Source organism: Balearica regulorum, chromosome 1 (assembly GCF_011004875.1).
Source record: "Balearica regulorum gibbericeps isolate bBalReg1 chromosome 1, bBalReg1.pri, whole genome shotgun sequence".
Lineage (NCBI taxonomy): Eukaryota > Metazoa > Chordata > Aves > Gruiformes > Gruidae > Balearica > Balearica regulorum.
In genome coordinates, this window is record NC_046184.1 from 188,877,153 (window position 1) to 188,902,025 (window position 24,873).

At 43.5% G+C, this 24,873-nt stretch overlaps 1 long non-coding RNA gene across 1 annotated transcript; it reads left to right on the top strand.

The window, feature by feature from the left end:
• The first annotated feature begins 1,568 nt into the window (after positions 1–1,568).
• LOC142600167 (uncharacterized) lies at positions 1,569–20,035 on the top strand. The gene is made up of 3 exons (XR_012833620.1): positions 1,569–1,740; positions 17,665–17,798; positions 19,132–20,035. It is a non-coding gene; the product is annotated as an uncharacterized LOC142600167 (long non-coding RNA).
• Positions 20,036–24,873: the final 4,838 nt, after the last annotated feature.

Sequence of the window (24,873 nt, forward strand, 5' to 3'; positions counted from 1 at the left end):
TAATTCAAACTGGTTGGGACCCTGACAAGCTGCCAGTATGCCTAACAGGTGGAAGTTGAACATGGCCTTGCTTAGGATACTTCTGTAGACCATACAAGAAGTTGAGTGTGCAGCCAGGCACATTATAACAACTTGCATCCCACCCTGTAATTTCTGGTTTTAAAACTTATATCTGGATGAGTCAGAAGCAGCACACAGATAATTCGGCTGCTAGTGCAAAGAAAACACACATCCAGGACCCTTTCTTTTACTGGGGGATTGAAGCCTGCAATCGCCCATATTGGACTGTTGTTGCTTGTGTTGTGATGGTGCCAAGATTTCCAAATGACAGCTGGGGCCGAATACTGTAAGCACATTAGAGACCCTGTGAGACCCACGCCCTGACTCCTGAAGTTGAACAGCAAAATTGGTAACGTGTAGAAGGATGGGGTGAGAAACAGGCATGGAGAGATGGAGTGACTTCTGCAAGATCACGCAGTAAGCCAGTAGCATAGACAAAATCAGATTAAATTATGTCTGGTGTAAGAGGCTATTCATTCACTATTTGAGAAACAGAAGTGAAACACCCTTTGATGGGACTCAGACCTGCTCACGTACACGTGTAATGAAGGCAGGCTAGAATTTTGGTCTTCAGCCAGAAATACCTCAGCAAACCAGCCGTGCTGAGACTCTTCCTGTCACAGGGCTTATGATATCATCCCTATTCAAAATTGCACAGAAGTCTGAAAGTTGGACCAAAGTTTGTCCTTGTTAGTGATGCAGAAACAGTCTGGGCAGAACAGATGTGGAAGAAGAATCGCAGGGACCGGTCTGAGGACAGGTAAACATAGTTGAATGTGTAGGCAAGTGCACACACTCTTGCTTTGCTAATTGTAGGTGATCTCCTAAGGAAAGTTCATTATTCCTCAAAGGACTTGATCCTAGACAGCACTGGAGTCTGTGCAGAGGCTCCTACAGATGTCAGTGGAGCTGGATCAGGTCTTTAGAGAGAGTTGGTGATATTCTGGTGAATAAAAAAATTCTGTGCCCAGTGCCCATAGAAAGCTGCAAAGATAATAGTGCAGTGCTCTACAGGACCGTGAGTTCACACTCACAGAGACACTCAGCTCCGCACCAGCAACACACCCACATTATTCTTGCAAATTCCTGAATGGAAACTTTCCAAAAACAATACCACAAAATATGTATCTGTCCTCCTCTTTGCGATAGGCAGTGGTGTAGTTAAGGGTAGACTTGGTTAGACAGAGTATAATCACTTTTTATTTTTGGAGGCAAAAGTTTGCCTGCTTTTTGGCAGCTGTAAGTGTGGGTATGCCAGGAAAAAAAACACAACAGCCTTGTTTATCTTACATAGCTTCCAACCCTTTCACTTACTGAAACTGCCCCTGAGATGATATCCTTTATGTACACCATGGTATATGTGATGGTTCTGTGATAGAAGCTTTCATAATATCCCAACTGCTCGATAAATCAGACATTGTCTCTGCATAATTGGGATGCTAATTAAACAAAACAAAAGAAAACCAGAACTTTGCCTACAGGCTCCTTTTCTCCCCATGCAGGACCTATTCTTGCCAGTACTAAGGGTGGCTGACTCTCTCAGTTGGCTTCTGTCTGACTTGTCCCCCGCTGAAAAGCACGAAACATCATCCCTCCTCACAAGAGTTTGTCTTCAACGGCTCCGGTTTCCAGAATTTGCAGTCACATTGACGTAGACGTACAAGTGACAAACACACTGTGGTAAGTCTTATCTGGCAGCCAGCTTGCTGAAAAGGACCAAAATGGAGCAGACAATTTGCTATATCTGCATCAGACAACTGTCCAACAGTCAAGGTTTTCACAAAGTGCTGCCCAAAGTAAGAGATTTTTGGCATGTGCAGAGGTACATGAAAAGTGGACATTTTTCTAAAGAAGCAACCAAAAATAGTTAGGAGAGTAATGACCAATAGTAATTTATAGACAAATCTCCTAAAATATGTAAATACTGGTTCATGGTCCTTACATGCCCAATTTACGGAGCTAGTAAAGAGATTAAGATAATAATTTATTTACATTTAACTTGGGACTGCATTAAAATAGTAAGGCCTGATCTTACATCTAATGCAGTGAATGGGCAACTTTCCACTGTCATTCACAGGCTTTGGATCAAGCCACCAACTATCATTTGGCCTGTTTTACTCCAAAGCCAGAAAATATCAGAGTCAAAACAATTTTGTTTTGCTTTGTCCTGTTGTGCACAGCCAGTATGGTTGCAAACTTAAGGGTAGAAAATATTTTTTCCAATAAACAACTCCTTTTCAGTGATTTTTTATAAAACATGTTTCTAAGATAACTTGTTTTCATTGAAATTTGAATCACCTTTATGAGACAACATGCCACTAGTGAGAGGTGCCTTACTTTTAGGTTAATGTTTCAGGAACATGGATTCTTCTCCATCGTTCCATTAAGAAAAAGAAGGGCATAAGAAATAGCTAGAGGTATTGTTTGAAGGTTTGCTTTTGCAAAGTTGGACAGTTTTTGCAATATTTGGCATGAGAACTTCAAACTTCATTAAGGAACCTGTGTCAAGAATCTAAGAACCCATTGCAACCCATCGCATTGCAACTGTGTCAAGAATCTGAAGACACGTCTCCTTGGAACCCATCCCTCCTGGTGAAGAAAACTCACCACAAAGGTCCAACACCCTATTCAAATCATATTCATAATTTCTCAAAGTTCAGGAATGTTCTGATGAAAGATTGACTTTCTTTCTAATAGATAGAGGCCAGATTCAAAACTTGCTTGTCAACTCAGGTCCAAACTTCTCCAAAGTTTATTTTGGGGCTGAACAGTTCTGTTTCTTGAATATCCGGGAAGAGACTCAGTGGAGAATTCAAACTACAGGAGTTATACGATGATGTAATGTGTTTATCTTTTGCTATTTCTCCATGTTTATTTAAAAAGCACCCATCAGGATGACTCCACACACTTGGGTAATTATTTTAAATATACACACAGCTATGGATAAAAATCCAAGATATCTTAATTTGCTCTACTGCAACAGTTCCTGTGCCAAAGCGAGAGGCTCCCTCAACTTGCCATCTTGATTCGCTCAACCTGTCATATCCAATAAAAACCTAAGAAAATAGATGCATCTTGCCAGGATGCCCCCCGGTCAGTCAATTTGAGGTTTTCCATAGAAAGAGGGTGTAGGCTGCTCCAGAAAGGAGGACCCTGCAGAGGAAAATACCTGCTATCAGTGCCTCATTCCTAAATCAGGGATCTCTTTGCCCAGGATTGCACCTGTGGCAATATCATGTGTGGGAGGAAGATCTCTTGAATAGCCACAAGCCAAGCATACTGGCTAAACCCATCTATTCCTCTTTGACACTTTATATTCTGACTTATGTTCCAGTGGTTGTAAAATGCTAGCCTTCTGGAGCCCTTCCACACTGGAAAATTGCATCATGATAAAACACAACCCCAAGGAATCTTGGTAACTAAGACAATGCTAAACATGCTGCTAAACATTGAACACAGACAGGGACTGTTGTATTTAACATCACATCAGCTGGTTGTGGTTAAGCCCATGGGCTGACCAGCTGCCACAATGCTAAACATGATGGTGTCTGCCTGCGCTGAATATTTAACAGTGTGTTAGCAGCCTGAACTCTCAAGGGTCTTTTTTCTTGCATGATCTGGTTTTCTAGCATAGGCAAACATTATACTGATATATGTGACTGTTGTGAGGTACCAGATTAACCAGATTGGAACAGTATACATGGTTTATGTCAAGGACTTCACTCTCTTAGTTGAGCTCCTGACTAGGGCAATTGCAAACACCATGTTAGTTCATGCCTTGCCTTTGTGCCTGCACAAAGTGTCTCTGACCCCAGCACAGCTGGATTGTGATTGCACTGGACTGATGGTGCAAATAGCAGACACATGGCACCCTGACAAACAATGGTTTTTTTAGAGGTCTTATCCTAGCACAGGAGAAAGGGGAGACAAATGTTTGAAAGGTATTTATGTACCAGCAAGATGGTGAGGAAAGAAATGACAAGCATCTGCTTTCCTTCATGTGATTGGGCATGATGTATTGGAAGTACTCTCAGCTCTGTAATGTGAAAGGATAACACAAAGTTAACTCTACTAATGGATCAGTTCCAGAACTATTTCAGCCCCAAGAAATATGTGACATTTGGATGTCTTTTTTTATTTATTACCAGATATCAGACTTCTGCAGAAACAATAGATTAGTATGTGAACGGTCTGAAAATTAAGGCCAAGTTTGTGAGTTTGTGCAGCTTGATGCATGACAAACTCCCTACAAGACTATTGGGATGACCAGATACTTGGCTTTTGAAAGGGAAAATAAAAGTATACAACAAGTGAAATCAGTGCTTTCCCTGAAAATGAGGGGAAAAAAACCCAACCCAACAAATGACACACATGGCTTAAAGGTAGGAAATGGAAACCTAGGTAAGTAGTATTAAAATAGCGTATGGTCTGAGATGGTCAGCTCTTATTGCAGCTTTTCCATAAGCAGAAAGGCTGTTTCGGGTTTTTCTTCTCACTTTAGCTGCTGATTTCCCAGTCACTGAAATTATAGCTTCAGCTGCACTACTTAAAATTTCAAAGTTGTTGGAACTTAATATTTTGAGGTTTCTTTATACCTGTCAAATTTTACTGAAATTAATCAGTGTCTTCTATTACATGGCAGAAAAGATGAAAATAATAAAGAAAATGTTACCTTTGTCTTTCCTAAGAAACTGGGTTAAAATGAATGTGTTACATTTTAGTTAATGACAATTTTTTTCTTTTTTTCTGTAGTTCTTGATTTTATTTTTTTTTTTTTACATTTTTTTCTATCATTTCTATAAGAAGGGAAAAGCAGTCAGTAAAGGAGCTGCTATTAGTAGTGTGGGTCCAAACAGAAGAGAGAAATTTAGAAGATACAAAGGATGAGTTTGAGGCTATGAAAATAGCATTCAAAAGAGAGAATGGGCATACCTGAGCTTTTCATGCAAGCATGGGGGTCATCAAGGAGGAAAGGGAGTATGCACAGGCTGTGGAAGGGGAGGGTGATCTCTGCTACTCAGTGGGCTGAAGAGGGGTGAGATGTGAGTACAGAGGACTGTAACAAAACTAAACCCTATGTGGCATCCTTCTCCTAATTCCATTTTCACTTCTTTGAAAACCCTAAACCTGGGCACAGATCCTTCTAAGTGAAATAATATCCATGCTGAGGATCTGGTTTTGTACATAGCCACGACAATTTAAACAGCAGCTTACATCAAGTGAACTTTCCTCCAGATAGGGCTATTGGCTATGGGGAGGATGAAGAAGGTCCAGACTATAGAAATTCTGCACAGAGGAAAGGCTGGGAGAATGAAGAGGGCACGGGGAGGGAAACGGGTCTGTTCTTGCCAGCTAGTATGAGGGAGCAGCAAGATGTCAGTGAGGCAATATCAGACATGTGAACCTGAGCCAAGAGGAACTGGTTTGGGGAAGAGAAGATTTAGAAGTCATCAGCATAAAGATGATAAAAGAGGTGTTGTGACACAATGGGGTGTCCCACAGGGAAACTGCATTAGAGTGAGAGGGTACTGGGCATGCCAGCTGGGACAGGAAATGGGTGGAAGAAAGAAGATTATAGAAGCTGCTGAGAAGTTGGAACAGCTTGAACAGGAAGGAAAGGAAAAAGAAAGAAAGGACAGTCATATTCGTAAGCAGAATAGCTGAAGTGTATGGATCCATGGATGATCTTCCACAGAGTTTGACTCCAGCTGAGAGTTTCCAGTGACAGGGAGTGAGCTGCAGAAGTAAGAGGTGCAATGCTCAGATCAGGTTGCACACTACAGAAAAGGATCTGAATATTCTGACTTTGGGATGATTCAGAAATAAATGAGTGTACGAAGCACTGGTAAAATTTGAAGGTGGGATATAATGAGCAAAAGGGATATTTCATTCTCAGTGCATATCCACAGCTTTTACTATGCCAAAGAAACACTGTACATAGTAGTGAGGTTGCAGAAACCCTCTCCTTCACGTCCTTAGCAACTCACCAATCTATTGCCCAGTCCCAAGAACGCTACTTACCAAAAGGAAAGCAAGACTGCTGATGGACTGCTGTTGTCAATGCCAATTTGCCTCATCCTGGTAAGAATTTAGACATTGCCATGTCTAAATCAAGGGCTTCCTAGCTCTTGCTGGAACCCAAAGGTGCTTTGGTCAAAAGATGCACAGAGGCTAAGCTGGAGTTTAAGTGAGATTAATTTGGGCCAAAGGGATCATGGTATGATGCTGTCTGAATTTCCCCTTAAGAGCAGCCATCAATAGATCTAGTTCTGTATCCCTGGTCCCCCAGTGTTCTGAAGGAGAAGGAGGTAGGTGTTCCGCAAGATGAAGAAGAAGTGGCAACAACAACCAACCTGCTTTCTGGACCCCAGAGTATGTGGTAGGGGGAGATGGTTATTTATTGTCTGTATTGCTGTAGTCCTTAGGATCATTTACACTCACAGTTGTATTTTGATTTTGGAAAAGGAAAAACTGTTGTGCATAAAGAGGCTGTGTCACCTGGGCTTTGCAAGAAATGCACCCTAAACACTCAGGATTTTCTGCTTGCAAAGGCATAAGACTGTGAAAACCATTCTTGTCTAGCCCCAAAGTTATCCTGTCTAATGGGATAGCAGAGTAAGCAAGCAGAACTGTTGAAGGATTTACTTGCTGAGCCAAAAAAGCCTGTAAGTAGTTATCCAGTGTTTAGCCTTGCTGAACTTTCATAACACTGCCATTGATAACCAAGTGGGACCTGCACAGCACAAGCTCATGGAAAAAAAGACTTGTCCTTTCTCAATTATAAGAAACCTCTTAAGCACCAAGTGGTGAAAGATGTCAAAGCTAAGATGCCAGTAAAAAGAGACAGCTGAAGGCAAAGCCATTGCCCATTTTCTTTGACAGAAAAGTAGTAAAACTACAAATGGGGTGGTCTGGTAGCATGTGCAGTAGGAGTTATATCGTGTTCTCCTGAAACGTGAATCTGGGGCACAAGACTGCAGGAAACACAGAGAAGGTCACTGCCATGGCAGAAAGCTTTTTTGTTCAAGCATTTGGGTGACAACATAAGCACATTGTGACTAAGAGGCTACAGGAAGGTTAAATCAAGGGTGTTTATGCTTTTATTTGTAAGTCTGAAACCAAGGCACTTTTTTTTTTTTTTTTATATGCAGTCTCATTTTCAATTTGACTCCTGGTATTCAAAGACTCATAGAGCTTAACCCTTTTTTGTTGGATGAAAACTGGGCTTGGACTAGGTTTTAAAAGAGTTTTCATTTGGTGACTCTGCTGTAAAACTAAAGCAAGCTATCACTCAAGACCAATTTTTATGAGTTTTTTTTTCCCCACAATGGAATGGATTCAGGTAAATATATATCTAATTAGATGACCAATACCCAAACATTAGGCAGTTATCTTCCAGGGATATGAAACACAGTTGGAAATGATCAGGTTTTAAAATTTTCTGTGACTATTCCAAATTTATGACTAGTGAGAACTTAATTAGATTACTCCCTCTCTTCAGGAGTCGATGAACATCCCCAGTTATCAAGATATATGTGGTTTGACTCACCAGAGCAGGATGGCCAAATTTCTGAGCTGCATACCAAAATACATAAACAGCTGAGAGCTATCAGTCGTCCCATCTGTCAGAGGGCTGTGGGAAGGGAAGACCCAGGAACAGGAGCTTCACAGAGGTCCCACCACCACACTGCCCACTGCTTGGGGCTGGGCGTGTGGTGGGCGTCCCAGGTTACCAGTGGTTTTGGCCAGAGCTGTCTGCCTTGCCCACCTTCTCTCCCAGCTGGAGAAGTAAATTCCCCAGCAGCCTTGGTGCCCCCCCCACCAGCCCCAATCGCTGGTCACTTGACATAACCTCAGGGGAAAAGCTGCACTTAAGCTCTTTGTATAGGTTAAAAGCAACAAGATTCCCCTTCATCCCCTAGAGTGAACTATCATTAATAGCTCAGGGTAGTTAATATGACAGGTTATGGCACATGAGAGCTTCATGCTGCCATTCTACACTGGATTACCTAGCCTGAGTAAAGGCAAAAATACAGAATTTATGTAGATTTGGCTCTAATAACATAAATTTCCCGTGTATCAGAGAGGGGGGGAGAAGAAGCCATTGGCAATTCTGACTGTAGAGCAGCAGTCCTCAAGCAGGCTCTCTGCTGATTGGTGCAGACAGTGTGGTGTGGTGCCAACTGGGCTGAACTGCTTCAAGATCCAGAGGGGCTAGTGTAGCACCTTGCTGGGCACCTCCTCAACCACAGGGCTCTTCACACAATCTGCATGACCACCTTGCTGTAACCAGGTACAAACTGCTCAGGATGCCTTCTGATTGCTATTGGAGTCCTTGCTTGCTACTGAAAGGGTTGGTTTTCTGTTTTGCATGCAACTATACAACTCAGCCAGCAAGCAGTCTGAGAGGCTGTGTTCATGCCACATAGATGTAAAAATCCAGCCCTCCCCTTGACAAAGCGCAGTTTGTTGTGCTGGCGATGAAGGTCACAAGCAGCAAAAATCTGCAGTGCTACATCTAAACACTTCATTTCCAGGCATGCACACAAAGCAAGTTCCCACTGTTCATCTTGATAGGTGGTTTCTGTCTGAAATGCTACATTGTGCATGGATCTGTAATAATGCAGAGTTGCTATGGACTTTCTAACCAGTTGCCAGGTCTGCTAAAGAATGGTGAGAAGATTACATTTTCCTCTGAATTCAGTAGAGGTCTCCAAACAGTACTCGTGTGAGTATAAGGAGAGTCAAGCCCAGGAAGCCTGTAATTATGAGTTAAATAAATAATTTAATTAATACAAACTCTGGGATAGATCCCAGTCTGACTTGGCAGTTTTATTGTGTTTTGGGGAGGTATAAAACAATGCCAAAGCCCCCAGATCTAGCCTTTAGGGATTCTTCTTTTCTAAGAAAGTCTAGGTGTCATGCAGAGGGGAGGACCTAGTCCTGCAGGTTAGCAAAATGCTTCAGAAACAAATTAGAACTGACCCAACTGAATCTTTTTTTCCCCTTTTAGTTTCTCAAAAGCTCGGCTCTGTTCCTCACCCCAATCTCCCATCATTTTTTTTCATCTTTACATACCTCTAAATTTCCTGCCTTTTGGCTGGGACTAGGCGTGCAAGAGCCAAATACTGTTATGCTGTTTTTGTGTTGGTTCCAGCCCAATTGGAAGCAGGAAATACTAAAATTCTCCTGGGTAATCCTCTTCTCTGGAGACTTCCAGTCCAATTTTGCAGATTCATGAGTGTTACGTGCTTTAAGCAAAGTTCAGAGATGCAACCAAAGGCAATTGCTACAGATACGTAGACATGAGACACACAGGGAAGGCAGTGAGTTTTGTATGCCTGTAACATCCCTTGCTTGCACCATACTACTGCAGAGTCTGTTCAGAGCTGAGTCCTAAATCATACTGGTTTTGCACACCTCCAGAACTTGGTCTGCACTACTTATTGTCTAAGGGTTCAAGTGCAGGGTGAAGCCATCAGAATAGCCATTTCAGGACCTGAAAGCAGAGAAAAGAATAAAGCAAGCAGACTGCATCATCCTCACTTCAGTTCTCATCTTTGCTCCTGGAACTTTTCCTCTTTTGTGACGTAGGTGATGCTGTGTTGCATTATACCTGCCTGCCAGTAATGCTGTGTGATCGACTTGCCCAGCATGGCACAAGCGGCTGGGGACACCGTTGGTACTGTACACGGTGGCAGTGTTAAGAATTCAGGATTGGGTCACTGTATGAAGGGTCGACTGGGCAGAAACCTCCAACTGCCCTGCACCCAAGCAGCATTTGCATTAGCTGTAGTGGGGACAGGACATGCAAACACTGCTGGAGCCCCTCTGGACCTCTTCTGCCAGCTTCTTTCTTCTGGGGGTGGACAGCAAATGTAAACTGGTTTGTTCTGGGAAGTGCACTCATAGATGGCAGTCCTGCAAATACAGTTCCTCTCCACAGTGAACTTGAGCTCAGATCTGTTGATGGCAAGCACGTTTAGAGCAGCTACCATGCAATGGCACTACTATGTAATGGAAATTTCTACTGGCAGTGAAAAAATAAAATCCTTTTGAGAAAGGAGAAAAAAAAAAAAAGACTGAGAATAACCTTGGGAGCTGTTGGAGGAATGGGAAGGGATGAGTGCTGAGTTGTCCTCATATCAATGTGATTTTTATCACTAGTGCACAAATAATCCCACATGATACCCCTGTCCTCACTGTGTGCTCAGCGAACAGCATGGACATACAAAGATTTATGAACATCAGCCACTGTCAGAGAACCAGGGAGATTTGCTTCATGAGGCCTGTTTCTGCCGGGGCGGGGGGAAACCTGAGCATGTGTTTCTTTGCCTGCTCTGGAGCTGATCAGAAGATACTTATTTAATAAGGCTATTATTTTGTATTGTTTGCATGACATTAGCGCAACATTAGTGCCCATTGAAACTGGAGATCCATTTTAAGTGGCACTGTACCCAAGCACAGTAAGAGACAGTAGTCACTATGCTTATCAGCTGAACAGACAAGATGTGGTATGTCCCCTTTCCAAATGGGGAATTGATACACATAAGCGATGAAGTAATCTACCCCACAGATATTCAATATACAAACACAAGCATGACAGCCAGCTGCAATACTGAACCATGGTAAGAGGTTTAACAACACAGAAAACAATAGGCATTGTATACTGTAGGCTTATAAAATAGGACTGGATGAAAAAAGGTTCTTTTCTCCCCTGAGAAATGACAGATTTTTGTCAAAAATAATTTGGCTGAAAACTGGAATATGTGCTGATTGGAATATCTTTTGTTTGGTAGCCTTCATTTATTTTAAGGCAAAATGCAAAAGCAGACACCTCTTATGGAGAATTTGTCTTAAACCAAAAAAGAAGAACAATTTTCAATGAAAATATGCTTTGATGAAAAATTTGCAGCCAGCTCTGATGCAAAGTACCTTATGGTAGGTGCTTCCTTTCTGTTTGCTCTTGCATCCAGCTCTGCAATTCTACAGTGTGTTGGCCTTTACTCGAATACCACCTTCTGCTCCTAATATACTGCTGCCAGCTCCAGCAGCTTGAGCATAAATCTTCCTAAATTTGAGCGTTGGAGTGTTGTAAGGGAGGAGGAGAAGTAGATGGAGAAGGAAGAGACTAGCTGGGGACAAGGGGGAATTAAAATCTCAGTTTTAAAAGACCGGTGTCGAGCTTTGGTTAACAAATTAAAGAGGAAATGAAGTTTTAGCTGTTGCAGTCGTGGAGAAAAGCTAGGAAATATGAAGCTCACAGGCTTAAAAACCACTCAGCACGGACAAAGATTCCCAATTTTCTGCTTTGTTTGTAATGCTGGGGGTTGAGGGCCTTGACCTGGCCAGGTGCACCACAGCTTGCCATGGGCATTCGGGGCTTCTGCCAGCACTTCTGTCCTGGTTGGTGCCTGCTCCATGGTTGCCCAAGGGCGCTGCTGCCAGCCAGCTGTCCCTGCTCATGCACAGCCTCCGCACACCTCCAAAACCTGGGCCCCACACACCAGCCCTGGGGAGGAGGAGGAAGGAGCAACTGGTTCATCCTGCTGCTGAAGCTGACTTGAGGCCCTTCAATGACTTCTGCCCGATGATTGGCTGCAGAGGTGGAAAGTCCATAAGAAGAAGTAAGAAGGACCTTGCAAAGACCATGTATGGACTTTTGTCTGGAGCAGCTCTGTTACAGGAACACCGGTTGCAAGCAACACACCCAGCAATTGAATTCCCACCTTTTTTTTTGGACTGTTAGGGATACTTATATCCATATGGTGCAGGGCTACTTGTATCCAAATACCACGTGCTAGTTTTGCAAACCCTAAATGCCGTTTTCCTCTTCCAGAATGAGCCATCTTTGCCACATTCTTCTGCCTGTATCTCCCTTCTGTTTAAAAAGCAGGGTTCATTTTCTCCTCCTGAAACTTCCTCTACAGTGATAACACCAGAAAGATTGCTTTTCCTTATCTCAGGTTAGTCATTTCCCTACTCTGAACCATGAACTTGAACCACACTGGTCTCTTACTGGCAGCTATGGGAGGCTTTTGGTGAAGGACTAATTGCCATGAGTCTAAACAATATGTTGAATAATCTCAACAGCTTTCAGCGTGTTCATTGCACGGGAACATGGGTGCTAGGGAGGGGTTTGGTGCAGTTTTCTGCTCCCTGGGCTGCCTGTGAGGTGCTGGGGGAAGACCGAGGCAGACTTCAGCTGGCGAAGTAATAACTCTGGGGACAGCTGGCAGGAACAGAAGCAGAACAGAAGTAAGAGGGCAGAGGGGGGTTGTGAAGTTAAGTGGAACTGAATAAGCAGAGATTATTTATTGCAGGAAAACAAGAGCTTGCTCAGAGGGTCCAAGCAAGGCACTTCCCAGCAAAGCTGTGGGGAAGGGCTGAGAAATGCTGCATGGGAAACGTGCACCTCCAAGGACCAGACCCATCGGGAAGGCTGCTATGAACTTCTGGGAGTGCAGGGGAATGTGCTTTTCCCTAAATTTCATTACAGAGGTAGTAAAAGCAGTGTGGAGTTGTGTCTGGCATCTATATTTATCCTAGTCTGAAACAGTGCTTCTGTGAACAAATTCATGTGCCTCAGCATGCTTAAAATGGTGGAAGATTGTCATGGTTTAAACTTTTTCATACCAGTGGTTTGACCCCTAGGCCTAGGTACGTGACACTAGACCCCACCTACAATGCTGCTGAAAAATTTTTCCTCTGTCAAAAAATGGTATAATTTAATTGTCAGGAACTACTGAGCTACTATCATATGTATCACGATATGTAGACCAAATGCTCTTTATCAAAATAATTTCACAAATTCTAGCATGTTAGGAGGATATTTAAATCAAAGCTAATACCAGATGTTGTGACATAAACACCATAAAAAATACATTCAGATATTTTTCTCTTCTTTGCCTGTTACTTTGTGTGAGAAGTATACCATGGAGTAATGAAAAGGTTATGCATGCCAAGCGTTTAAGAGAAAATTCACAGCTTCAAATACTATATAAAAATGGAAACATAAACACAGTTTTTAGAAGGCCATGTCTCCAGGGGGCAGACTGGGTGGCCCTAATGGTAAGAGATGCCTCATTGCACAGGGTATCTTTCACATACAGTTACTTGGAGGACAACACACATTGTTTGTAAATTAATTCCGTAGCAGAAAATGGATTGAAAGGGTGAAAGCCACAAAAATGCGGGGAAAAAATTTTGCAGATCTGCCCATATCTTTTGAAGTAAAATCAGTTGAATAGCTATGGTAGCATGAAGACTTGTTTGGGTGGAAAAGACCAGCACATATATATTAATGGAAATTCTTAGCATCTCTGGCTCTGCGTCGTTTGTTTGTTTTACGCTGTTTTTTATTTTTCCAGTTTCCAGCACTGAGTTGTATAAAGACCCTTCTCTTCTCCTCACTGGAGCATTGGGTGAGTGAAGAATATGCTATTGGGATAGGATGCTCTGTAACGTGAGAGATTAGCATGTACTGTACTCACAATGAACACGGTATGTATTCCCTGCATGAATGCTTCTAAGCAGCTATTGAAAATTAGCTACAGTGATTCTCAGAAAGGAGGAAAACTATTTTTATAAGGTTTGATGTCAGACATCACTTGTCTGTTGTGAACGAATTTATTTTGGAACAGTTATCTTAGGTCATAAGTTATTCTCGACATGACTGCACTCCTGCAAAGGTTGTAAGTACAACCTCCTTGAATGATTTGCAAAACCGTCTATGTTCTGGATTGCCATTTAAGTTAGTGGGTACTCGCTGCTCGAAAGGACTATATATGGAACTGGAACATGTGTGAGCAACCAATAAAGATACACTTAACATTGAATCCCACTGAACTGGCCTCATTGAAATGGTCACTAAGCCAAGACCATCTGTGTATCACTTATTAGGTGGTGGGAGAGCTTGAAGCATTTTTATTAAGTGTTTATCAAAGCATGATACAGACCATCTGCATCATGTTATCACCTATTCTCCATTTGTGACCAAAAAGGTATACCTAATACCAAATGTCTCTTTTTTTTTTTCTTTCAATAATTTTAGGATGGCTAACATTTATGTTTCTTCCGATCTCAGATGCTTTTTTGTATACTTTTTCCAACTGCATGTATGTTTCTTAAGTTCATATTCATCAGCAGGTGATAAAAACAGTCTGTACTTTCTCAGCTTATTTAGCTTGTGGAGATAATTCTAAGTACCCACACAGAAGCTTTATTTTTGTCCTTACTATTTTGTTTTGCAAAAGCTACCATACAAGCACTACCTTACATTCAGGAGACAGTGCATGCATGCGTGCACACACACACACACAAATCCCTGTCCAAACCATGCTGATTACAATTAAAATGTAAATAAGTCTTCGAGCATGGAATCCCCCGACTCTGCATTACTCTGTGCTACAAAAGTAGCAAATGAGTCAGGTTTCCCAGTAAACAGGACCAGAAAGCAACACCAGTGAGGAAAAGCAGCAGCCACAATGAGACTTGTCGTGACAAGACTATCGTTATCTTTTTTGTCTATCAAGCATGGATTAATGCAGGGTACCTCAGTTACTGAGTTATTACTTAAGGGACCAGAGGTGAATCAGAGAGACTACAACCTCTTTCCACACAGAAAGGGGACTTTGAGCATTTTCTGAGCTGTAAATTCACTAAAATGCTCTAGCAGGGAGTTAAAGTTTCACGTATTGCATCATCAGAAGAAAAGCTGCCACTGGCTGGTGAATCCAGGGGGATCCTCCTTCTTGGAGTTCATGACCCTTTCATGGTTGTCCAATGCATCACACATCTGGGACACCAGGGCCTGAGACTTCTGTACATGTAAAAGGATACCAGTTAGGGCTGTTTGAGAACCTAGGTTTTCAATTGATCACCAAGGTCTCTCTAGAAGAATAAAATCAGGCAACAGAGCTGGTTTAGCTTCACCTGGCATTTTCACCCAGTTTTCCCATTTTTTTTCTGAAGTAAAAACCTGAATGTAGTTTGGAATGAGTGGAATATCTCATATCAGAAGAAATTACATTTTCCCCTTTCTGATACTAATGAGCAAATCGAAGGAGAAAAAAGACTAGATGTGGAAACCAGCCTGGGAAACAGGGGAAATGCGCCTCTTTTATCCAATGGCCATGGCATGCACCCACCTCCAGTCCTTTTCTACTGAGAACCTTCAACGCACATCTTGACCTTCCCATGCTGTGCCCTCACCACTGTGTGACACAGGTGTGTCACAGAGCATCTCCTGCTGGCACCAGTCTCCTCCACACAGTGCCATGGGGACTAAAACACATCTATGGCCCCTGCTACATGGGTCATCTGGTTTCTGCACCCCACTCCACCAAGCATTTGGCCATTTATGTATGGCAGAACAGCATCAAGAACAGAGATTGAGATTGACCCACAACCCCAGGAAGATGCATGGGATCTGTCCAAGGCATACACAAGGAATACACAAGTAAGGAGCTTAGTGAATAGAATTTTGATGCTAAATTGCTCCTGAATAAAATTGTATAGCTCCTGCTGCAGTATTATACCAAATCTTTCAAGTACATAGGCATAGCAAGACTTCAAAGGTAACCCTGGAGTTGATTCATATTCTGAACCCATGACAACCCAAGAACTGAGGCAAGAGAAATTATTAGACTGGCAGAAAAGGGGAACATGGGAACTCTAAGCATGGTGGCTGGCAAATATTTTTTTAAATGCTGGTGGGAGGCGTTTCAGGGGAAAACAGTGAGGCTGGGGTGAAGATGTTTATTGAGTGACACCTGAGACAACAGCTGTACATGACAGTTGTGATAATTTTAGATGGGAAGAGAAGAAACCTGAGAGAAGGGAATGGCTGGAGAAGGGGGATTTACAGAAACCCTCTGCTATTTCAAGTGAGAGTTTAGACTTGGAGGGCATACCTATTCCTCAGCATTCCTGAGTTATGTTTCCAATGTATGCATGCATTAGATCTGCCAGTCTGTCCCTTGTTGCCTGAAGCCCTCACCTATGGTTAATAATCATTATGCAGTGTTTTAACAAGTAGGAGTAAAGAGTTCATACTCAAACTAAAGCGAAAAATAACCTGAATTCCTACTTTCCTTACAAAAGAAGTGCAGAGAATTGTATTCATTATAAAAACTAAATGGAAGGCTGCAAGCCTCAACAGGCAAGGTCTGATTTGTGCGCAGAAACTGTCCGTGTTTTGTTGAAGCTGTCTTTTACACCAGTTTAATTAAAACAAGGTGCTTCTGTCCATTCTGGTCAAGCAGTTTGTCTGGTGTAGCTCCAGCCATTAAAGAATCAGCTGCAGCGAAGTCAGCGTCAAACCGCTCGCAAACCGAAGTCAGAGCCGATCCAAGGTAAGGAAATTATTTTTAAAACACGCCCTTGGTTAAGTGGCGCATGTCAGTATCGATAATGCCTAGCTGCCGGCTGCCCACGCTGCTCTTCCCTGCCTGCAGCTGGTGGCACGGCTCTGACCTGGGACGATTGCTGGGAGCTGTGCTCCTCCGGATGGTTTGGGTGCTAACGAAGGCAGTGGGGAGCAGCTGGCAGACCTCATGGGGTCTGAACTCAGCGCTTCGGTGGCAAAGTGAACGAGGCGCTCATTTTGAATAAATTGGCTTTAAATCCCATTTATTTTTGACCCTCGCTTTCTCTTAATAGGTTGCAACTCCGTTCAGGATCTGAGACTCCTGCAGAAAGCGGTGCTGTGGGGGAGGTTTCTGCATTTATCAGCCTGTTTTACAATCTTTTGCCTCGCTTCTAAGGCAGACAGATTGATGGAATAACTACTGTATGGCGGTGCCATGGTTGTAGAAGTGCACGTTCTGTTACATTTTGGTGTGGTTTTGTTTTCACACACTGGCTATTTTTTCGTTGAAGTAACTCTTTTTTTCCTAATACCTCCAGCCACAAAGTAGTTTCATCTCAGCAGATGTCTTAAGCATAGTTCAGCTGCATCAGCAGATATTCCGGCGATGGTATTGCTCCCCTGTGACTCTCAACAGGGATTTTACTTTATTTTTTTTTATTTAAGTGCTGGCAACATGGTTTATTTATAACAAGGAACATATTTCAAGAGCATTTTCTATATCCATATCTATTTCTTCAATCTTTATCTCAGTAAATAGAACTTTGTGTTCACATTCAGATTTTTCTTTTTCTTCCCCTCCCTGTACTTTCTGCTCTTCAAACAGCAGCATGGCTAAGAAACATTTGGTGAAAGTGCTGTTTGACCAGTATTATAGTCTAGAGCAGACTCAGCGGCACTATGCAAACATTTTCTTTACAGCATTAGTTCTTTCACCTACCAGATATATCAAGCTAAAAGTTCGTAACACTGCCTTTTTCCCTCATGTGTGTTTCAATCTTTCTGACATCTGGAAAAAGTGGTTTTTGACTTGGTCCTTCCTGCATAACTTCTGTTTAAACTCGATTCACAAAAAAGATATAGTGTTTGCCTAGGGTTCGGGTGATTAAGACCATTTCTCCTTTTGCCTGGCAGCGCTACAACTCTTTGGTAGAAGGAGCCCCAAAAAAACTGCTCTGGGAATTGTCACATTTTATGATGTATGAGCTTCTTTTTCTTTTTAATTTTACCACAAGAAAAGAAGGAGCACTCTCCCATCTGCACGGATCTCCTCAGCCCTGCTGAAGGTTGAGGCTTGGAGCTGGTTAACCATTAAAATGAAAGGCCTAAATCCTGCAGAGTCCTCTCAAGGAAAGCTCCTGTCTCTTTGGTAGGTGCTTTGCTTGATTAAACATGGAGGGCCAAACCCTTAACAGATAAATAAACAGGCTTTGTTGGAGGATGGCCCCTACTCCATGGATGGGGCTGGGACAGGGTCCTTCCCCTGAAAGTGGGACCAGAGCACTGCTAATGCAACTGCTGGGGTGCGGTAACAGCTGGCACCTTTTTATCTCCTCTTAAAGGCAGATTTCTTTTTTTAAAAGTCAGTGATTCTCACACTTGCAGACCCACTGGCTGACCCCCATCCCCATTTCCTCCACGTGCCACTCCTGAGCAGAAGCAGGGCAAGGGCCAGTCACTTCTGTGCTCCCAGAAGACCGACTAGTCTTCACTATAAGTTCAGATCCAGAAGAGCCATTTACATCATCAGTCAGGGAATTAGGGTAGGACCTTATGCTGGAAGTTTCCACTGGCATAAAATTACCAGGGTGGAAGACTTCCAGCTCCTCCACCTTAACCATAGGCAAAGGGGATGATGATTGAGCTAAATGAAATTTGTCTGTAGGGTAAGCTGTCTTGGAAGTGAGATCTGGTGGGAACCTGCCTATTGATAGCTGCTGAATGGTGGCTCCATATTTCCAGCCCCTTTGACTACGGGAAAGTGATTGCCCATGGTGCTAAACTGTTAGCATGGGTTTGGTTTAGATCAACTGTCACCCTCTGTTCCTGGCCGGTGGGTCCAGAGTTAGCACGGGGGAGGAGAAACTCCAGATGAGCAGTTTAGTGGTGGCCGTCCCATTTTGGAGACTAAGTGAAGTTAGTAATACAGGTGTGGGTTGTTGGTAGCCTGCTGCCCTCAGGGCCAGAGACTGGTCCTTGGCATGTTAAATTTACTACTATATTTACTAGTATAGACTTCAGTGCCCCTTACTATTTCTGTTATGGACATAGAAAAACATGAAAGAAGCAGCTATGAATGTCCCAGAAATCTGCTTTAAAGTCTTCCTCACTATCCATGGCTTGAAGGAATACTCATTTACTCAAGATGGGACTGTTTTAAGATGCTAGTTAAAAGAATAATGTTTTTCTCTTCCTGCTCTCAGCATTAGATCCTGTCATGATTAATAAAGCCATTTAAAGAACATTTTCCATTTCTGTTGTCCAGCTGCCCTACCTTGCCCTGACCTCAAATTAGTTAAATGAAACGGTGACCTTCCTGAATGTGCCTTCTCTTTCCATTCTGTAATCCCAGGCTCTGTTTTGTCTGACTTAAAACATTGTTAAAAGGATTAATTGTCCATCTCCAGCTCTGCTTTCACACCATCCGTTGGCAGCCCTGCTTTATCACCCCTGTCATTCACGACTGTCTTGTATTTTCACAGGAGCACCACTGCGGATGGTACAAATGAAAAGAAGAAAGAACTTCTCCCTGTTTTCCATAATCACAAAACATGGTCTGACCACTCAGCTGCAAAAATATTCAGAGCAGGGCTGTTGAGCCCTGTTTTCATTCCTGGTAGTGTCACTTGTGCAATTAAGAAATAATCAAATCTCTTTCCTTCATGCACATTTCTAAAATATCTGGGACAGATCTGTTTATAAATAGTACCGAACCATGCATTACTTGACTTTATCCACCCTTTGTAACCTCCTTATGATCACGAGGACAGTTTGTTGGGGTAAAGGTGTGTAACATGATCTCTTAACCGGTGATTTGGGTCACAGAGGTAGAAAGGATAGGGATCGCAGCTGTTGTGTTTCCTTAGCGAGGGACATATTCCTATCCTGACTCCCAGCGCTGTGCTCAGAGCCTCAGGGCTGCCTGCGCGCAGGCTCTGCTCGGACTGTCGGCACACGCCTCCTGCCCTTGCACTATCGTGACTCTTCCGGGAAGGATTGTATGTGCCTTCAAGCCTTTCCAGCCTTTCCAGTGAGAAACCCTGGAGCTGCCTGCACCGCAGGTAGAGTTGCCCTTGGGTGGCACTGTAAACCCTGGCCAGAGATTAAGTGCCTCCCAGGGAGTAACAGTGGGATTTCTGCAGCCTGGCAGGTTAGGTGTTGCTCCAGGTGGGTGATGAGAGCTCCTGGCTGCCTCAGCCTCACACCTACCCTTCAGGTCAGTCAGGGCAGAGGTGCAGGTGGAGCCATTTGGGATGTCAAGATCACGGTGTTTACTTCACCAGACTGAAGCCATGAGACTCTTAGCAATGGTGACAACTGAGCTGGAGATGGCAGCAGTCCCTTATCATGAAAAAGGAGGCCTATGGTTTCAAACTGTCTTTTTAAATTGTTTCCCAAATGTCCAAGGTGCCTTTTCTGAATTGGAGGCACTGTTGTCTCAGATCCCCTTCCAGCCATCTTGATCGCATAGATCTAACACCCAAAGCCACATTCACGCCAGCCTACGCATAGAAAGCTGTGTTGGTTTTGCGTGGCAAGGTTTTGGTAGTGGGGGGGCTACAGGGGTGGCTTCTGTGAGAAGCTGCTAGAAGCTTCCCCTGTGTCTGATAGAGCCAATGCCAGCCGACTCCAAGACGGACCCACCGCTGGCCAAGGCCAAGCCAATCAGCGCCTCTGGGGTAACATATTTAAGAAAGACAAAAACAGAGAGCGCTTTTGCAGCCAGAGAGAGGAGTGAGAAGATGTAAGAAACTCTGCAGACACCAAGGTCAGTGCAGAAGGAGGGAGAGGAAGTGCTCCAGGCGCCGGAGCAAGATCCCCCTGCAGCCTGTGGTAAAGACCATGGTGAAGCAGGCTGTCCCCCTGCAGCCCATGGAGGGAGGATGAGGGGGTGTAGCGATTCCACCTGCAGCCCGTGGAGGACCCCACGCTGGAGCAGGTGGAGACACCTGAAGGAGGCTGTGGCCCCGTGGGAAGCCCATGCTGGAGCAAGCTCCTGGCAGGACCTGTGGATCTGTGGAGAGAGGAGCCCACGCTAGAGCAGGTTTGCTGACAGGACTTGTGACCCCGTGGGGGACCCACGCTGGAGCAGTTTGCTCCTGAAGGTCTGCACCCCGTGGAGGAGACTCACATTGGAGAAAGTCGTGCAGGACTGTCTCCCGTGAGAGGGACCCCACGCTGGAGCGGGGGAACGATGAGTCCTCCCCCTGAGGATGAAGAAGCGGCAGAAACACTGCGTGATGAACTGACCGTAACCCCCACTCCCCGTCCCCCTGTGCCACTGAGGGGGGGCGGAGGTTGAAGCCGGGAGTGAAGTTGAGCCCGGGAAGATGGGAGGGGTGGGGGGAGGTGTTTTTAAGATTTGATTTTATTTCTCATTCCTCTACTCTGTTTTGCTTAGTAATAAATAAGATGAATTCCCTCTCTAAGTTTGGTCTGTTTTGCTCGTGATGATAATTAGAGAATGATCTCTCCCTGTCCTTATCTCGACCTGTAAGTTTTTTTTTTTCATTGTACCTTTTCTCCCCTGTCTAATGAAAGAGGGGAGTGATAGAGCGGCTCTGGTGGGCACCTCCTCTGGCCCCTTGAAACTCTCTAGAGTCTCAGACTGTCTGTGTCAGCCTCCTCCTCCCTGGGCACTCTGTGCTTCATAGTATCTGGAGCCTGTTGAACTTTGGGGGAGATCAGCACCTCTACCTTGTCACAGGAGTCCATCAGAGAAACAATCCACTTTTCTTGTTCTTCTGAAAACGGGGGGAAATTTGTGTTGTTAGTATTTCACCCATTACTGGTAGAATTGCCACCTACCTGCATGCCTCAAACATATGCCTAAATTGAGATATATATATCTCAATAAATATATTTTTGCATGTTGAAAGCGGCAATCCTATTCCCCCATTTCTAAACTTGGTCAGTAACTTCCCATTAAATATCTGTGTTTCACTCTCATTTGGTTCTATTCTCCCTTTATCTTGTTTCCCCTTCACTCTGGGACAAGTTCAGCTCTGATAGATGCAAGTTTAACTCCTGTGAATTAAGAGCCACATTTATTTTCATTTTCCCTTTGCTGGACTCTCCCATCTTTCACTTAGAAATTTATCATCAGATAATGTTCTCCATAAAATGATATAAATGCAGGATAATTCCAGAAACAGAAGTTTCTCCAGTCATTAAAACAATTTGGCCTCCTAATGTGTCCGAATGTGTATGCAGTGGGAGAGGAGAAATTTAACGCAATGGCATGTTACAGCACAGTAACAAAGAATTTCAGCAGGTTGTATAATACAGTGTTTCTACTCTTTCCCCTACCATCCTTGCAAAGATGTGGTATTCATTTAAAAATTATATTTAGCAACCAAATCCAGACCAATTAAACAAGGCTCAGCAGTGTCTGTCTAAGATCACAACCGAAAGTTACTTTTTAGTTCTTTTAACTGAGAAGGCTTTAAAGCACAATAGCTGTTTGCAGAAAAAAGAAAAAAAAATTAAAAGTTACAAAGAAAAATTACTGACACGATAATAATAATAATAATAATAATAATAATAAAATCCCTAAATAACGATATTGAGCTTTTATTTTCTGCTGACAAAACAAGGTTCTGAGAGTCATGTGGAAAAAGTTACTTCATTTGAAGACCTTTTAGCCAAAAAACCATATGCTGCTCTCAGTGCAGCCTAATAGCTGGATTTCTTAGGAGACTAGCTGCCCTAGAGAGTCTTCAGACCCTGATGCCAGTTGTTTGGTTGCTTCCAGCAAAATAAAAATACAGCCATGGTGAAGGATGAGCGTTGGAGCCCTGCATCAGCCGATTGTGTGGGGTTTGTTGGTAAGTCCTGGTGCCCTGGAAGAGGACAACCGTTCTTGTGAATACAAGAGAAACACATGGTGCCAGATTCGTAATAAGGTTGTTGGCATCTCGGTAGGTTTTAAGTGAACTAAATCTGTGATTCCCCAAACTCACTCAGCAGGTTTCTCATCTGATCATCTCCTTTTTGGTCCCAGAAAGCCTCTGGATGCTGATAGAACCATGTAGTGTTTGGTTGCACCATGTTCCAAACTATTTCTCATGGTTACCTGAGGGGTGTGATTACAGATGCATGCTCCATGCACAGCAAACATGAGACAGGAGCGTGCTCACCATCAGCAGTCCTCGCCTCATTTTAAAAAAAAAAACAAACCCAAACCCAACCACCAGCCTCGATGCCTTTACATATTATTCTGTGAGTTGGATGCTATGGCTAAGGAGCAGAAAAGCTGGGTACACCACTCTCATCAGCCTGAGTGTGTTCAGAATCACATTTACTACTGAACTGGGGAGTACATTGAATCATGCCCTTGAAAATAAGATTGTGTGGGAGGGCTCTTCCAACCCTTCCTACTGAAGTGGTGTTACGGTGTTGCAAATAATGTGGGATTCATATGGCTGGAATGAAAATCAAGAGGGTTGATGACTCAGGCTACTCGGGGTCAGGGTGTTCAGCTGGTGCGGTGCACCCCAGGGCTGGTCTGTGCTCCAAAGACTGCTCATAATTTTTTGTTCAAAGAGACCCTGGGTTAAAAAACAAATAGTCATGAGAGCCTGTCTGCTAGGTTACAAAGTCATATATTATTCTGTTCTGGATGAAGCTTTTGCTGGTTTTGTTTTGTATATGCTGATGGGGGAGAATAGCTCTTGGAGACCAATTTGATGGCAGGAAGAGAGGGGAGAAATGAGTGGACTTCAGATTGACGTGAGAATGGAGCCTGGTCCTCGGCTTCCCAAGTGAATGTGTAGTCACTAGGATATTTATTTTTTAAAAAAAGTATATTTTCACTATAAAATACTGAGATTATTAAAAGAGTGACCCTAGGCCTGCCTTTCTAGGCAACTTCGGCAGATCCCACGGGGCACACTGCAAGTGCTGGGTAGCTGGAGGCACCTCCTGCATTTGGTGCAGAAGCAGGCAGAAGTGCAGACACATTGCTGTGGCTTGTGGTTCCTATTGGTCACTGTGGAGTGCAAAGCTTGGGGTTTTCAGGGGTATTTTTAGATGGTTTTTCTGAAGCTACAACTGTGCCTAGACCAATCTGGGTCTTGGATTATGTTCTAGCGACCAAGATCCCTGCAGACTCATCTTTGACTCAACCTGGCCTTCAATGAATGCCTTTGAGCAGCTGTGTGAATCTCACTGCTGAACGCAATGTGAAGTGCCATCTACTTTTCTTAACCAGCCAAGTGTCCAGCTTTGTCATTGCTTGGTAACTAATGCATACAATTTTGACTTTACACAATGCAGTGCAATACATTTGGCTCCACAATTTGAAAAGGGTCTGCCCTTTGTCTCTCTTTATCAGTATTATCTGACATTGAGTTATGAGCTGCTAATGACCCAGAGATAATGAAAGTCATGTCTCAGAGAGCTCACAGTCTGAAACACTGATGCAAGAAGACAGGAGAACCACTCAAGAAATCCAGCGGGAAGAATAATCTGTGGCTTTGAGCATAATATATATTTTAATTACTGTTTGTTTGGCACTCTGGTAGGGAATATGGAAGAAAAAAGCTTTTAGGAGAGTTTTCAATGGACTGACGGCAGTGGTTTCATTTTCTTCAGCTGAATTCCCCTCCCCCCCTTAGTTTTTCTTCTCAGAGTACTGGCACTTTGATAAGTGTTGATGGAAAACACTGTCTTTTATGCTTAATGTGGGTGTGAGTAGAGGGGAGAGTATATTGAAAGTGTTGCATGCCAGTGCCAGAAATGCCTGTGGTTCCCACACTCGAAGGAGCAGAAAAACTCCCTCCCAGGAGGCTCAGCAGTGTCAGAGGGTGCAAAGCAAAGGGAAGGTGGGACATAGCCCAAGCTTCTGTCTCTTCCCCAGTTGTGACTAATTTGGAGAGCCTAGCAAGGTCATGTAAGTTAGGAGCTCAGTGGCCTGGCATTGCCTTTGGAAGATGTTTCTCTTGGGTGTCTTTACAATAAAGTCCTGCAGACTTTACTTAGGCCAGTCTCCTGTTGGAGCCTGTTGGTCACTTATTCTTCTCAGCTGAAAGAAGATAATGATTCCTGTCTAAATTATTCAAGATTTATACTGGTATGATCTGGACGAGAATCTGGTGCAAGTATCATGCAGATATGCCAAGAAAGGAGGCAGTTGTATGTGAACACATTCATTATGCATGTTACCCTAGAGAGGCAAGCCACTGTCTCTGCTTGCCACTTCAAAGGAGTGGAGTGGGTCTGTT